Source organism: Trichechus manatus, unplaced genomic scaffold (assembly GCF_000243295.1).
Source record: "Trichechus manatus latirostris isolate Lorelei unplaced genomic scaffold, TriManLat1.0 scaffold00193, whole genome shotgun sequence".
In the NCBI taxonomy this organism is placed as follows: Eukaryota; Metazoa; Chordata; class Mammalia; order Sirenia; family Trichechidae; genus Trichechus; species Trichechus manatus.
This window is the reverse complement of record NW_004444129.1, coordinates 4,697,989-4,715,250: the sequence shown is the minus strand read 5'-3', so window position 1 is coordinate 4,715,250 and position 17,262 is coordinate 4,697,989.

The window sequence follows — 17,262 nt, the reverse complement described above, 5'->3', positions numbered from 1 at the left end:
AAATATCTGACTTCGTTCAGATGTGCAAGACATGCTGGCCTTATTGTAAAAAACTTGTCACCTGACCCAGCCCATCTCACTATTAGGAATCAAGCTTCTATTTTCTGTTGTTCTCAGAAGCCTTCGTTTATACCCACGTCTGCCTTGGTCTCCTGCCTTACTCGGTTTCTCTTTTTCACACCTTGATTTCTACAATATGTTACGAACTATCTGTATTCTTTCGCCTAATTCTGTGTGATTACTTTCAACCTGGCTTTTATTTACTTCATGAGGGCAGAAACAGTTTCATTTATTTCTCCCTATTCCCTGAGCCAGACTCACAGTCTCTAGCATATAGAAGGTGTTTCTAAAAGTGTTTATTGAATTGAATGATGGAATGTGGTCTTCTGATCATCCCTTCTCGTTCCTATAGTCTTTCTCTTCTCTGGAACCTGTAATAAAATTGGTCTTAAACATTACCCTTTCCTAACTCACTACCCAAAACCCAGTTGCCAACAAGTTGACTCTGACTCATGGTGACCCTATGTGCATCAGAGTAGAATTGTGCCCCTTAGGGTTTTCAGTGACTGATTTTTCAGAAGTAGGTCACCAGGGCTTACTTCTGTGGTGCCTCTGGGTGGACTTGATACCTCCAATCTTTTGGTTAGCAGCTGAGAGCTCTCCAGAGGTCTCAAAAATGTCTTCTGCTCCTGGGTGTGGGGTGCCTGTTCTTTCCTTTCCCCACATTTTCTCACGGGGAAATTTCCTATTTCCTTTGCTCAACAAATCACTCAGTGTCTTCCGGGCCAACTTCACTTTCACCTGTGAAGTGATAAAAACATTAAAACCCCAATCTACTGTAACCATGGTGGATTGTCACAGTGATTCTCAAGAGATACCATGGACTCTGCATTTCTGCTCAATGAGGGATGCATTCTGAGCCTTGATTTTTTCTACATGTTATTCTCTCAACAGAAGGAGCAGATATCAGAGCTGGATTACCCAATAAGCAAAGCACACATGGGCCCAATTGTGTCTTCCCACCAATCTGCAGTGCACAATTTCACCTGTCCCCCACCACGTCAAAGATGTGGTAAAATCCATGTGAAATTGCTGACCACAGATTAGCAAGTAAATGCAATCAAGATCGTGCGTACTGTGCTCAATGCAAACTGGTGCATACCATGCTTACTGGTTAATCAACCCCTGGGAGCAGTGTAGACCCACCTCCAATTTCTTCAGCATAGGCAGACATACAGGCCATCACAAAGTAGGAGGAAACCATTCTGTAATAATAACTAACTGGCAGCAGGTATTCTGAAGTAGACGTTATAGAAAAGCAAATGCTTTTTATGAATTGTTTTTATGAATTGAAAAAAAAAATTCTAATCACTTCCTGTAAATAGCAATAAGTGCCTATATTAGCCAGAGTCCAGTCAGAAAAAGATAGCTTGCATCAGCTTAATATAAGGAATTTTATATGGGGTACTGGTTACAAAGTTGTTGGAAAAGTTTAAGAAAAATAAAAAGCAGGTGATAGCAAGGCAAACCAGAGATTTCCAACATCAGGAAGCCCCTAGGGCTTGTGGGGCTAAGGGAGACAGTGGTATTTCCAGAGCACAGGAGTTGGGGTTGTATGATGGCAAATGGAATCACAGAGGAGGCACTGTCCCAAGGACCTACGACCACAGAGGATTTGGCAGAAGTGCCACCTGAAGCAGAAAGAGGAGGGAGAATACCCCGGATTCTCTTCCTCCCACTCTAAATTACCAGGCTCAGAACCCAGTAATTGCAGTAATTCCAGTACAGACTTCTGTGGGGCACATTCTGGAGGCCTAGAATCACCTGAACAATGCCAGAAGGACGTAAATCTTAACCAAATCTCTTACAAGCTTGTGAGCGGCCATCTAAGATACTCCACTCGTCCCACCCCATCAGGAGCAATGGAGAACGAAGAAAACCAAACACACAAGGGAAAGATTAGTCCAAAGGACTCATGGACCACAGCTAGCACAGCCTCCACCAGCCTGAGTCCAGCACAACTATGTGCCAGGCTACTACCACTGACTGCTCTAACAGGGATCACAATAGAGGGTCATGGACAGAGCTGGAGAAAAATGTAGAACAAAATTCTACTCACAAAAAAAGACCAGACTTACTGGTCTGGCAGAGACTGGAGAAACCCAAGAAACCCTTATAGCTCAGTAATAAAGTCACTCCTGAGGTTCACCTTTCAGCCAAAGATTAGACAGGCCCATAAAGCAAATGAGACTAAATGGGCACACCACCTCAGGGGCAAGGATGAGAAGTCAGGAACCCAAGGTCGAGAGGAGGAGAGTGTTGACATGTCGTGGAGTTGGCAACCAGTGTCACAAAACAATATGTGTATTAATTGTTTAATAAGAAACTAAAGTACAATTTAAAAAAAAAAAAAAACTCGACCAAACCAGAAAAAAGTTTATAGTCTTACCCACATCCATCCATAAGAATTTTTTATTTGACCATTTCTTTTATGAGGAATGACTGGAACTTGATAACAGAACACTAGTATAGATTCCTTTATGGTTACTTGTATATAATTATACTTTATGGTTTACCGCATATAATTCTCATTTCGTAGCGTATGTTCGGTCATTTCAATTAATGTTTTTATTGTCTTCATAAAGTCTAGCATTGAGAGATTCTTCCAGGTATTGTCATAGATAGTTATTATGGGTAGGATGGTCCTTCTTGCCGATTACAGAAATAATATTAGTGCCCAACTCAGGCAAATAGGACATGGCCTCTATGACATTTAATTTTGATTGCAAAAGGTACATGTTATACAACCACAGACACATTTCTTAGTTACTCTTATCTTTTAGCATAGCTCATTTCTGACATTTCATTCCATCAGACTAGACAAATGGAACTTTTTTTTATCTTCTCTTAAAGATCTTACCCATGCCTCCATCATAATATGAGATACTAGAATGTTCTTTTTCTCCTAAAGAGTACCTTAGAGCTTCTTCTAGTTTCCCTCTTTCTTTCTCTCTGTTTCCTTCTCTTCCTTGAACACATGTCTCTCTTTGTAACTAAGTCCCTACCCCAAGTTCTGATGATCTTTTATCTGAATTTTTGCTGTTTTCCCTCCAAAAACTTGCTTTCTTTTTCACTAATCATCTGTAAGGCAGTGCCATCACCTACCAGTTATACCAATCCTCCTGCTCAATTTAGAGTTTCAGTTTGGGCACCTAGATGTTCCGGGTATTTTGGATGCTCCCTCTCCCCGCCCCCCTGCTGTCCCTGGTCTGCTATAGGACCTCCCTCCAAGGAAGCATCTCCTGTAACTTGCTCTGCACCGCCCCCCTCCCCCGCCTTCGTCTGACCCATAGCCATTTCCCTCCTCCCATGCTCTAGAGGACTTCCTGCCTTCAACCCAACCTGTACCTTACATAACTCTTGAAACTTGTTTGGTTCACAGAGTCTTGAAACTTGTTTTGCTCTTCTTTCTCTGAAGGAGATACCCTTTCCATTACAACCTCTGGAGGGCTGACCGTGCAGATAACCAAGGGCTACCTGGGACCAAAGGCACACTATAAAAGACTATTTGTATATGTTTAATCTGTTTTCTAACCTTTCATTAGAGAAATATATCCCATTCTCTCAAGTGTCATAGAGGAAAAAGTCTTTCTAAGTTTTTCAGAAATATTGACAAATCCAACATGTTTATCATTTTCAATATTTGGAGTAAGCAACCTTAACGGCTTTGTTTAAATTCACATTTCATTTCACAAACCTGAACTTGTTCATGGCCTCCCTTCTGCTCGTCCCCTCTCTTGACCCAAAAGCAAAGACGGATTACCCAATAAACAAGGTAGGCACAGGCTCACTTGTGCTTACTTACTCATCTGTAGTGCACAATTTCATCTGTCTTTCAACATATCAAAGATGTGGAGAAACCTGTGTGAAATTGTGCACTACAAGTTAGTAAGTAAACACAGTTAAGCCTATGTGAACCTTGCTTACTGGTTAATCCACCCCTGCCCAAACACAAACATCTTCCCCCAAGTACAAATCAGAGCAGCAGATCCAGGTTAAACCAAGCTCTCTGGCAACTGGAGCCTTATTCCAGACCCAAACTCCTCCAACACCCTAATCCTGGTAGCTGGGGAAGGGAACTCCCTTTGCTTCAAGGGCAGAGACCCTCTGTGGAGAAGTCTCAGCCTCCCATCTTAATGAGTTTAACTCCAGAGATGGGCAGCCAGCGCACTCCCGCTGAGCATAATTACCCTGATGGGGCACCTGGGGAGAGACTGTCACAAAGATAACTGGGTCTCAGGCTATTTAGCACTTTACAGATGAGAGTAAGGTGGTGACTTGGAAAAATGAGGTCTGGTTCAGATAGGAGGATTGCTATGGTTCATTTTCCACTCTCCTGTAGAAAGAAGCACAAACTGTTGTGTTAATTGATGTGCATGGGCTCAGGGCACAAAATGGACTCAGCTGAGAAATCACAGGATCCCAAGGCCAGAGGGGACTGAAAGGGTCATCCTGTCCATGCCAGCCTCCAGGCAGGGCTGCTTACAAACTATCTCAGAAGGAATGGTTCTACCCTTTTCTTTACAACCTAGGGAGGGCTGAATGCACAGATAACCAAGGGCTACCTGAGAATCGAGGCACACTACAAAGGGCTATTTGTACTTGTTTATTCTGGTTTTCCTTGCTTAAAAGCTTTAGTCAGGGTCAGGTACAGGTCCCTAACTTGGGCAGCTTAGAGCAACGCACTGAAAAGTCACAAATTCACCTGGCAGCATGAATATACCGATGAACACACAGGAAAATATATTGAATCATCTTGTGCAAATTCTCACCTCACCCAGGAGCTGAATGAAGAAAGTGATCTCCTAACCACCGTCAAACTCTTCCCGTGAGTACAGCTGGATGGGATGGGGCTTCTGCGTTCCTCAAAGCATGGCCCATGGAGAACCTCAGACAGGCGAGGAGGTAGGGTTTGTTCATAGTCCTGAGGCCATTTAGAAGCTGAACATCGGATGCCTGCAGAAAACACTCTGTTAAATGTGTAGGTTGCGAGAAAATAGGGCTTGGGAACTACAACCTCCACTCTAGCTTTAGCGCCTTCCCTGCCCTTATGAATGTAGTAACACTGAGAGGTTGTGTTAGGGTCTGATGTAAGTAATGGTCCCTGGGTGGCACAAACGGTTTGCACTTGACTACTAACCAAAAGGTTGGCAGTTCAAACACATCCAGTGGTATTGTGGAAAAAAGCCCTGGCCATCTGTTTCCATAAAGATTACAGCCAAGAAAACTCTGTGGAGTAGTTTTACTCTGTAAAACATGGGGTCATCATGAGTCAGAATAAAATCTATGGCAATGGGTTTGGTTTTGGATTTGGCAATGGATTTGGTTTTGGTTCTCAAGTGAGCCAATGGGTGTGGGTCCCAGGAACTGGCAGAGGCAACCAACCCATGGTGCTGGTCAGACAAGACAATACCTACCAAGAAGCCTGGGCAAGTTCCCATGATGCCGGCATACAAGGGACAGTAGTAGGGTAAGTAGGCCCTTCTCCCTGAAAAGAATAAAGTGTAGCTTTCGCTCCAGACAGTCCACACATGGAGCCACTGGTTTTCACTTTTCTCTGAAACCTCTAGGGAAGACTGAGGAATCCATTCTCTAGGCCAGAGGACAACAACTGTAGCCTATGGACCACATTCAGGCCGGGCCTGTTTTTGTACAGCCCACAAACTAAGGTGGTTTTGACATTTTTAAGGGGTTGAAAGAAATATATATATGCAACATAGGTCATATCTGGCCCAGAAGCCTAAAGTATTTAATATCTGGCCCTTTACAGGAAAATTTGCCGACCCCTGCTCTAGGCCGTTGGGTGTCAAATTTCCATGTTCATAAAAATCATTTGGTGCACCTATTAAATATACAGATTACCCCTCTTAGACAGCTGACTTAGTAGATTTTGGACCAGGCCCATGTATCTGCATTCTAACAACCACCAAAGGTGATTCTAATGCAGGCGAGCATAGGATGGTCTTACAAATGTTCCGTTTCAATTAATCAGTAAGTATATATTTCACAATTTTTGCTGAGTGTGGTGAGAGACACAACTTGTGAAAGATAACTCACCCACTCTATTAAAGAATTTACAATCTAGTTGGGAGGGGGTGAGGAAAGTTTTTCAAAGGAAGCTATTGGAGTTAACTCAGCAGTAGGTGCCATGAGGAACTGGGAGTTTGGTTGCAGAGCCACCAGGTATGCTCATGGTGGCCCTGACTGTGGTGGTGTGGAAAGGAGTGTTTGAGAAAGAATTGGCTAGGTATGGGATTTGGGAAGATGTCACAGGCTTTTGCAAAAGCACAGAACAGGAAGGGCTTTTTAGAATGAGAGCTATGAAGGTGGGGCAGAGAGAACAGGCTGAGCACAGAGGACAGTCTTGATATCAGGATCTATGGCTTCCTCTACAGCAGGAATTAGTCAGAAGAGGAGCTTGTCCTCGATGCCTCTTCTACTTCAAGCCTCATTAGATCCTAAGTCCAAGGCAATCGGGATTCTATGCCTTTCCAAAAAACTTTTCAGGATGTATCTTCCTTGTAGTCTCTGCCATTTGACATATAAGCAAAGCCAGCCTTGCTTACACAACACCTCCCACCTCCCTTTCTGTGTTCTTTCTCCTCATACCTCTCTGCTTGCTCCTTCTCCGTCTCCTTTGGCCCACTTTTTCTGTCCATTTCCCACCTCCTCCATACTTGCATCCACACACTCTCTAAGCTCCTTCCTCAATGATATTTTTTTTCGTTATGTACTACTAATTTTTGCCTGTTTCTTTGCAGATTATATTCCTGTAGACTAGGTTGTTCTTTCCATATCTCCTTCTTGATTATAGAGAAAATTCTGACTCTTCCTTCAAGACTGAGCTCAAGCATCCTCTTTGCCGTGAAGCTAAACTTTCTCCAATCCCTTTCCTTCCAAAGAGAGCTAAGCAATGTTTCATTTTGCCCCACTCTGGCATCTTGAACAGAGCAAAATGATAGGGCTTAAATTGTGTCACATATTATTTGTTTTAATTTCCACCTGTCACTTATATGAGACTGTAACCTCATTGAGGCTAAAGACCATGTTTATTCACCTTTATTTCCTTGGTGCCTGGAAGAGTATGTGGAATAGTGGTCATTTTAAGTATTTCTTCAGTGAGTGACTAAATGATTGATGCAGTGCATTTTCCATTTGTGGAGGCCCCTAGACATCAGAGGAGTGTGGTCTTGCTAATGCCATCAGTGAGACCTGTGAAGGTTCATAAGTAGGAGGTGACACGATGACTCCATTTTAGGTAACATAAAAAAAATTAGAGGGAAGTAGGAGTCTAATGACAACCTGTTGAAGAGGTAGGAGGATGGAGATTTTCCCTAGAGGAATACAATGTCCTACTTCTTCTATAATAACCCCTTGGCATCCCAGCATCTTTAAATTCAATGAACTGCCCCCATAGGGTTTCCAAGGAGTGGCTGGTGGATTTGAACTGCCAATCTTTTGGTTAGCAGCTGAGCTCTTAACCACTGCGCCACCAGGGCTCCTCCTACAGGGACCCCAAAATATGCAAGACAGAATTCCAGTACCCAGTGAACTAATAATCTAGCGGAGTTTACAAACCATAAAAACGTACAGCAGAATTACATGAGATATTCAGACAATAGGCTCCATAGAAAGGAGAGGGAGGTCCCTCTGGCTGAGGTGATCAGAGGGGAGATTATGAGAAGAGAGTAGGTCAGGCTGTGGCCTGGAGGTGAGACACAGAATAAATGGTTAGGGAGATGAAATGAGAGTTTTGTTGGAGAATGCAAGAAGACCTGCACAGTTGATGTACAGGATTTGGTTAGGAAAGGAGAAGACAAGAGTCCCAGAAAGGCATGTTGGGACAACCGCTCTGCTGTCCTGGGAGCATAGCCTGGATTCCTAGGGGCCTCTTCATTGCACAGATTGCCATTTAGATGGTGTTATGGATTGAATTGTGCCCCCCAAAAGATATATTGAAACTCTAACCTCTGTACCTGTGAATATGACCCTGTTTGGAAATAGAATTTTTCTTGTGTTATGTTAACAAGGTCATACTGTAATAGGAAGTGTCCTAAGCCTTCCTTAGAAAAAGGAAAAGAAGACACAGAGAGATAGACATATACCCACGAAGAAGAGACCACATGAGGATCCATCTACAAACCAAGGAATGCCAAAGATCGCCCAGGACTATGCAAAGGAAGGACCCTCCCCTAGAGCTGATGCCCAGATTTGGACTTCTAGCCTCCAGAACTGTAAGACAATAAATTCCTGTCCTTTCAAAGCCACCCACTTGTGGTATTTTTGTTATGACAGCATTGGGTAACTAAGTCAGACACTGTGGCTTGTCTTATTTGCTAGGTCCAGCCAGCCTTCTCCGGGAACCCCTCAGGTTCTCAAACTGGTAATGAAAACTTCACAAGGCACGTTGACTAAACATCAATCCCATGCCCTGCACCCTAATCTAAGTTAGTCATTCCCCAACCCACTCCACAATCAGTGCCTCTGGGGCTGGGCTACCAAGAAAGAGGATCTCCTTGAGGGCAGTTGGTTCCATCCCTCTGTGCAGGGAGTTAACATTCTGGTACGTCTATTATTCTAGGGAGGAAGAAAAATGAGGGCACAGAGCAAATCTCTCTTTGTGTCAGACACCCTAACAAGGATGCACGATGGCCTGCTCCCCCCTAGCCTGGTGACAGGGTTTGCATCTGGCACAAAGGGGAGTCCCATCTCCTGTTTTTCCAAAGCTTTCAATCTGCTTTAATCTCACGGCCTTCCTTGGAGGCAGGTGGAGGTGGCACCAGACATTGTCTTCCCCAGCATTACATGCCAGGCAGTGTGGTGTGAGGAAGGGCTGGCCCTCATCATCCCCTCACTCCCTCCTAGTGAGGACAAAGAGCAGGAGCACAGACAAGAAACCCAAGAGCGATTTCCCCTGCATGGAGCAGAGTGTCTCCCTTGCCTCTGCACACTACCACCAGCCCGCTCTGAATCAAGTAATTGGCACGTGCAGACTGATCGGCAGCAGTGTGTGGCTTACTCGACAAGGTGGGTCAGCCAGGCATACAGACAGCTGGGCCAACCTGGTGCCTAGATGTTTCCACCAGTGTTCTGAGCTAGCTATCCAGCAGCTGCCATCTCTTTTTTTTTTTTTTGTTTAAGCAACCACAGATGCAAGAGACAGAAAAAGAGACTGAGACAGAGAACATCTCCCCTTTCTCTCTTACAGATCTGCCTTGACGTTCAGAAACTTCTTTCCTCCCTATTCTAAGCACTTGGAGCCATATTAGATTCTATTTTTGTGCCCCTTCTTCAGTGGGGATGAGGTTTGCTTTGGCATCTGAGCTACCACCTGCCGTATGCTCTTTAGTTCCCGTTCGCTGTAAATCTCGCTTTGGGTCTTGGGTCTCCTCACAGCTCGTTCTGTGGAAGAGAAAGGAACGTTTCGGTCTTGAGGTAACTCCCAGTAGGTCGCCAGCTTCCTCCAGATGGAACTCTGTCCTGCTGTAGTCTCTGTGAAGCTCGGCTACCTCAGCTTGAGTATTTTTCTCCGTCTAACAGGCAACAGCCCTGAGAACAATTGTCTTGGAGGAGAGAGGAAGAGTCGAGGCTGAATACGGCCACACAGGGGAAAGAACCATTTTGAAAGCTCTCCTGAATGTTCCGGTTGTGTGAATTCAGGATCTTGATTGTTGTGGGGCTTCAAGCAGGTGAAAACATGAGATGAAAGGAAATGAAGTGACTGCTGACAGGCTGGAGAACACGACTTAATCAGCAGCTAAAATCAATGAGTCGAAGGCGGCCTGCCCCCAGCAAAAATCAATGGGGGAAAAGGACTGCTGACCTAGATTCCCTCCTGTATTTGTAGCTGCCCCAAGACCACCCAGAACTCTTCCTATGCTATTTGTGCCCTGCCCGAAATGCTAATGTAAGGAGTAACTCAGTTGCTCCCTGAAAATTTCCTGGAAATCTAGTCTCCTACTCTGAATTAATAAAGATAGGCCAACTGTTGTAATGAACAACCCCAAATCTCACAGGATCAACACGATAAAAGTTTAGTTCCTCCTCACACAAAGACTAGCATCGACGTTCCTCCTCTGGCAGCTTTCCTGTGTGGCTCTCCTCCAAACCATGACACAGACATCCAGGCTTCTCCCATCTGGAGATGCCCCAAACTCTAACCCGGGGCCTCCCGGGTGATGTGGAAAGAGAAGAGTGTATTGGAAGACACACTGGGGACTAAACACCTTGGCCTGGAAGTGACCCTTAAGACTTCCATTCACATTCCATTGGCCTGCATTGGCCCCACCCAGATGTCAGGAGTCAGGGGCATACAAGCCTTGGCTGGGTACCTTTGAAAGTCAGATAGCTGACTACCAAAATTCCCCTATATGCCCTGACATAAAAATCAGCTTTTGGGACTACCAATTGGAAATATTTCTATATTCCTGCCTATTCTGGATCCCCTCACTATTGCCTCAAAACCTAACCATCATTCCAATTGCCTTGGTCCAGTTTAGCCTGTTCTACCATATCTTCCCTCTTATTGTCTTAATTTTTATTAAACTTCATAGGACCTATTTTCTCTTCTCTTCGTACATTTTGATTGTTCTCTAGAACTTCTCCAGTTTCTATGCGTATATTATTTGTTCTGGTCCCTAAAGGTAAATCATTTACTGTAGTTGTTATAGAACCATATCCTATTGTGGACAGATTCAAATTCTGATCTATCAAGATTCCTGAGAGTAGAGCTATAGGTGATATTAAAGTTATTATTTTTCATTTATTGTGGACTTCCAGAACTTCTAGGGTACAAGAGAGCTTTTCTGATAATGTGCCATCTGCAAGGTCAGGCTACCAAATAGCAGGTCCCCCAACCAAGGCACAAAATCTATGACAGTGCCCAATCTTGCTCTCTTCTCATAATCTCCTCTCTGATCACTTCAGCCAAAAGGACCTCCCTCTCCCCTCTATGGAGCCTATTGTCTGAATATCTCATATAATTCTGCTGTAGGTTTAATGGTTTGTGAACTCCACTAGATTATTAGTTCAGTGGGTACTGGAATCCTATCTTGCATATTTTGGGGTCCCTATAGGAGGAGCCTTGGTGACGCAGTAGTTAAGAGCTCAGCTACTAACCAAAAGATCGACAGTTCAAATCCACCAGCCGCTCCTTGGAAAACCTATGGGGCAGTTCTACTCTGTCCTATAGGGTCTCTATGAGTCGTAATTGACTCGACGGCAACAGGTTTGGTTTGGGTTTTGATATAGGAATCGCTGAGTGATGTAAATGGTTAACGTGCTCAGCTGCTAACTGAAAGGTTGGAAGTTTGAGTCCACCCAGAGGCATCTCAGAAGAAACGCCTGACTGTCTACTTCCAAAAAAATCAGCCATTGAAAACCCTGTGGAGAATAGTTCTACTCTGACACACATAGGGTTGCCATGAGTCAGAACTGATTCTACCTGGTTTTGTTTTTTGTTTGTATATATATAGTGCCGACTCAACTATTACGCTTGAAATAAATTTTGGCTAAAACGAATGAGTTCTTAGAAAACGACGACTTGAAGATTCGCCCCTGTAAACTATCCTATGTCTCAGAAAAAAACTATTATCAACAAAGGCTGTTACATATGTATACCACCCTTACCCCTTTCAAAGCTTTCTCAAGAACTCAGGAGTCCTGTTGACGGATAAATCCCACTGTGCTTAGCTAGCCATTCCCCTGCCCACTCTGAGGTTATCTGGAACTTCCTTCATTTGCTATCATTTGTCATAGCCTCCAAAGTTAGAATCATTTATTGCTAAGTTTTGGTTTTCAGGCTCATGGAGAAGTATTTTCATTTGTGTCCTTTTCCATCTGACTCTTTAAACTAATCCTTCTCGACTTCAGATCTTTGCACAAACCTCCTGTGTCATCACTGGGGAGTTCTGGGCCCAGAGCAAAGGTAGGAGGCAAAAAGCCCCAAATCTGCACGTTTTATTTCATTGGTACATGTATTTAATCCATCTGCAAACTGCTCATTGGATAGCATTGCAGCCTTCTCTCTCTGGGAACACTAAGGTATGTGTATTCAACAGTGGAAAATAAACATAAGATTTTATTACAAAGTGCCACTGCCGCTCCTGGCATGAGTAATTTGTGCACCTGCATTTTTAAAATGTTTCAAAGTTTCTCCCCTTGGTGGATTCTGTGGTAGCACACATTAGCTTCCCGGCTGTCACAGCCTGGTTCTTGTAGGTGCCTGTCACTTCTGCCCATGCTCTCCAGAAGTCATTCTTTCCAGAGCAGATAGCAAGCAAACCTATGACTATCCATGCAAACCTTCGAGAGTGCAGCTTCCTGGTTTGTCCTACTAAATACCTTTCTCCCAAGAATTTGCAAAATTATGGAGTGTGTTAACTCCAAGTGCTAAAGGGTAGGAAGGAGAAAGATCATCAAAGGAAGAATAAAGGTTGACATTTGCCCAAAGATGAGGGAATGGTTTTTGGAGATGAATGCAGTGGTGATTCCCATTGCCACGCTCTTAGCCTGCTTTTTTGAAAGCATAGAAACCAAGTCACTTGCTTCATCACTGAGCATCTTCAGCAAATAAAACAATCCAGTGTGGATCAGATGGAACTGAGGCCCTCAGTCAATAAGGGAACCTGGCTCCAGGGAACATCAGGCTTGAAAAATGGGATAGAGGCGTTGGAAGAGGAAGGCATTTTTGTCCAGAACAGGGTACAACATTCTGGCTTTCTTTTATCTTTTCCTTTTCTTTCTTTTGCAATTATCCCGATTTTTGCAGGTGTCTAAAGTCAGCTCTGTGTGCACAGTGCTAACTAACAGTTTCCCCTGTGATGTCTGTAATCTCCTGGAAATGTTCGCCAATTCCTTCCAATGTCCCCCACAACAACCCAGAAGGTTAGCAATTCCAAACCATCTTAGGCATGTTAATACTTCCTTAAAGTCATATTGCAGCACACTGCACACTTTTTCCTTGAACAGCAGGTTTCAGAGGAAGATGATAATGACGCACTGATACACCGAGTTGATCGTTAGAGCCTCTGTCTCTATAAGCAACATCAGGCAGATAATTTGATCTAAAGGGTATTTATTTATCTGTCCAATTCTGCAAATGGAGACAGAGGGAGCACCACTGAAGAAATCACTGAGTGTGAAATCTTCACTGTTCAGTGTGATCGAGAGCAACAGAATGCTTGTTTCATTCCAATAATACTAAGTTTTCAAACACTATGTGCCATTTGCCTTGGGAGCTATCTGGCCCAGGCACAGAATTTAATTTATGTGGCATTTTGAATGGTTTAAATGCAAGCTTGATCTGGTTTTAGTCCAAGGGGTTGTAGCGGTAGGGTGTTGTTTCACTGCTGAGGTTCAAGATTCTTATTCCAGTTTTGGACAAAGTTCCTCTTGGCCTGTTGTTCATTTCTGAGCTTGACTCTCCAGCAAACTAATTTTTATATGATTCCCTCCTGGAAGAATAGGAAACATCTCACTTTGATTTCCTCTAAAATTTTGCACACTGATGCTCATGGTCAAGTCATAAGCTTCAACTCAGGGAAACATTTCTCAAGGAATTCCCTAAAACTTTCTAACTGAGTTCTCTGCTGATTGCTGCCTTAAAAGAATGTATGAACCTTTGCCAAAAGGGAAAGACTCTTTGAATTGTAACTAAAGCCACATATTCTCACACACACATACACAAGTGCATGCACAGAGAGACAGAGTAAAATTAATTCCCATTATCAGTTTATTTAGAGAGAAATCAAAGACTTATTTTGACACAGGTGTCTGAATTGTTTCACACTAGTTTGCTTATGAAATATTAGACTATGTTAAGAATACCAGAAGCAGACTGGGTAACAGCTGAAGAAATGATTGCCACACTCAGCTCCGTTTTACATTGAGTAAAAATAAAACCAGTTGCTGTCAAGTTGATTCTGACTGATGTTGACCCCATGTGTATCAGAGAAGAACTGTGCTCCATAGGTTTTCAATGGCTGATTTTTTGGAAGTAGATCTCCAGGTCTTTCTTCCAAGGTGCCTCTGGGTGGACCTGAACCTCCAACCTTTCAGTTAAGAGCTAGGAGCATTAACCATTGCACTACCAAGGTACTTGTTACATTGAGTAGCACTTGATAAATATACTTTTACTTAGATTCAACATTGCTTAGGTCTGAGCTGATTATCTCAATAATTCAGAATGACGATAATGTGTTAGAATAAGTAACTCTGTTAAAATGAACAACTCTGGGACAGTCCAAGATGGTGGCTTAGTCCAACAACCAGTCCATCCTCCTCCAGCAAAGAACCGAAAAACCAAGTGAAACAGATACAGATGACAATCTTGGAAACCAGAACAGCAAAAGGAAGGATGAAGAATTACATCGAACAACGATGGGAAGGAGAAACTGAATGAAAACAGCTAAAGAGGAGACTTATGGACTGTAGGCACCCTGCCAGCCAGCCCGGCTCAGCATGGCCATCTTGAGACACAGTGAGCAATATTCCTGGGTGAGGAGCACAGGAAGGCAACTTCATGGAATCCCCAGTAGGAGACAGAGATACTGAGTTGACAAACCCGGAGCAAAGCAAGATGAGCAGTACATGAACTGGATCTAAGGAAGGAAAGTGCAGGAAAGCAGGCGAGAGCCCTAGGGATCCAGGAGGCCATACAGCAGGGAGGGAGCCAGAAAATACAGAGAGGACTACTCACCAGCAGTGGTCCATGATCATTTGGGTGGGCGGCGCTGGCAGAGTTGAGGATCCTTGGAGTGGTGACGAGATCTCCCACCCGAACAGACTCTGGACAGCACATCCCCACCCCCCGCATTTGGTGATGGCCAGGTCCTGATCACTGGTTGCACTCTGTAGAGTGTCATGGTGCACATGCCAGAGACTGGGGGGACACGCTCTACCCTCCTCCCCACCCACCCCCAGCTCTCCCAGTAACCAGTGGTGAGCCCCCCTCCTCCAGCCTCCACCTAGCAATCCAAGGCATGCACCCCTGCACCTTCAGACCTGTGACCAGAGGCTCGTGACCAGAGGATCATGCTCACCCTTACCCATCCCTGCACCACTCAGCCTGTCCAGCAATCCATGGCTCGCCCAGCCACCTCCCTGCCTGCACTGCAACTGGCAGTGCAAGTTTCCATGACTTGCACCCAGTGACAGGTGACTCATGCACCCTTTCCCCAAACACCTGGCAACCTGTGATGTACACATACAGCATGCTTCCTGCACACACACCCCAGTGACCGGCCAGGCAGACACATCACCTCACCAGCAACACCAGTCACATCCTGACAGGCACCATCTGCACCTCTGCCAAATGATGAGCAGAACACCCTCGTGTCCTCATCCAATGTCCACTCAGCTGCAATGTCATACATCCCACACCCAAACAGTTCCCGCAGCCTGTCTGCACTTGCACTGAAATTCTTGATACCCCACCACCTACTGAGATGCCAATTCGTGCATGCACAGTGGGCCTACCCCATCCATTTGGGTGGCACTTCTTTATAGCAGACCCAGAGACCTCCTGCCCTGACCTCCAGATAACATGCTAACTGCAAGCACCAACCCAGAAGGACCCTATGGTCTCACAAGAGCTGTGGAAGGACCCTGACCATCCAACACATGTCACCCAATATCAGGAAAAGAACCTGCTCTCCCACCTGTACTCAACTTGATAAGAAAAAACATACAAGCCTAACCATAGAGGACTCACACATGGACCCATTATACCCACTAGTGAGAGGAAATCACGTCCAGCCAACAAACACCATCAAAGTCACACATAGACCAGAACCACAAAACAACAAAAATTAAAATAATACAAAGGGAGAAAGCCATTCTAAAAATAAAGAAAAGAAACAAAGTACCAGATACATCAAAACAAAACAAACAAACAAAAAAAATCACAAGACAAACATACGTATGCTCAATAAAGAAATATATAAATAAATTAATTAATACCTTAACGTCTTGGAGACACCAGACAATAATAAATCATATGAAGAAACAGGATAAGATGGCTCAAACAAATGGAGCAAAATAAAAGGGCAGAAAGCCTTCTTGAGGATGAAATGGTAATAGAACTACCTGATAAGCAATTCAAAAGACTTAAATATAGTATCCACAAAGAGAACAAGGAAAACACAGACAAAAACCTAGAAGAATTCGTGAAAACAACGTAAGAACAAAATGACAAAAGAAACAGACAGAAACCATACAAAAACAACAAGAAATCCAGATTAACAATAAAATATCAGAAATAGATAACTCAATGGAAGGACATAAAAGTAGAATTGAATCAATAGGAGAAAGAATCAGCGAAATAGTGGACAAATCCCTTGATACTAATTTGTTTGAGGAACAATCAGAAAAAAGAATGGAGAAAAATGAAGAAAGCCTAAGAGTTATATGGGACACTATCAAAAGGAATGATTTACACATAATAGGAATTCCAGAGGAGGCAAAGGAAAAGAAGTACAGAGAGAATTTTTGAAGATTTATTGGCAGAAAGCTTCCTAATGTGAACGATGAGAAGGTTTCCATCCAAGACACTCAAACAGACATATCATAATCAAACTTTCCAAAACCAAAGACAAAGAATTCTGAGAGCAACTCACGAAAAACAAAGTAGCACCTAAAAGGGGCACCAAATAAGACTAAGCACAGATTTCTCAGCAGAAACCATACAAGCAAGAAGGCAATGGAATAACATATATAAAACTCTGAAAGAAAAGAACTGCCAGCCAAGATTCATATACCCAGCAAAACTGTCTTTCAAATATGATGGTGAAACTAGGACATTCCTAGATAAATAGAAATTAAGGGAATTTGTAAAAACCAGACCAACCTTACAAGAAATACTAAAGGGAGCTCTTTGGACAGAGAATCAACAACATCAGACAATAACCTGAGATTAAGACACACGACAACATCACCCAGATTCCAATCCAGATAAAGAATTCTAAAAAGTAAAATAAAGCTGCAAAACTGAAAACAGGGAACCAGAGATGTCAATCTGTAAATGATGACAACTTCAAAACAAAAAAGGGGAATAAATAGTGTAGTTATACAGCTTCCGTATGGAGAGAAAGTCACGGTGATATGAAGATAAAACAGATTGTTTTAAACTTAGAATAATAAAGGTGAATTTCAAAGTAACCACAAAGAAAATTAATAAATCTACTCACCAAAGTAAAAAAGAAG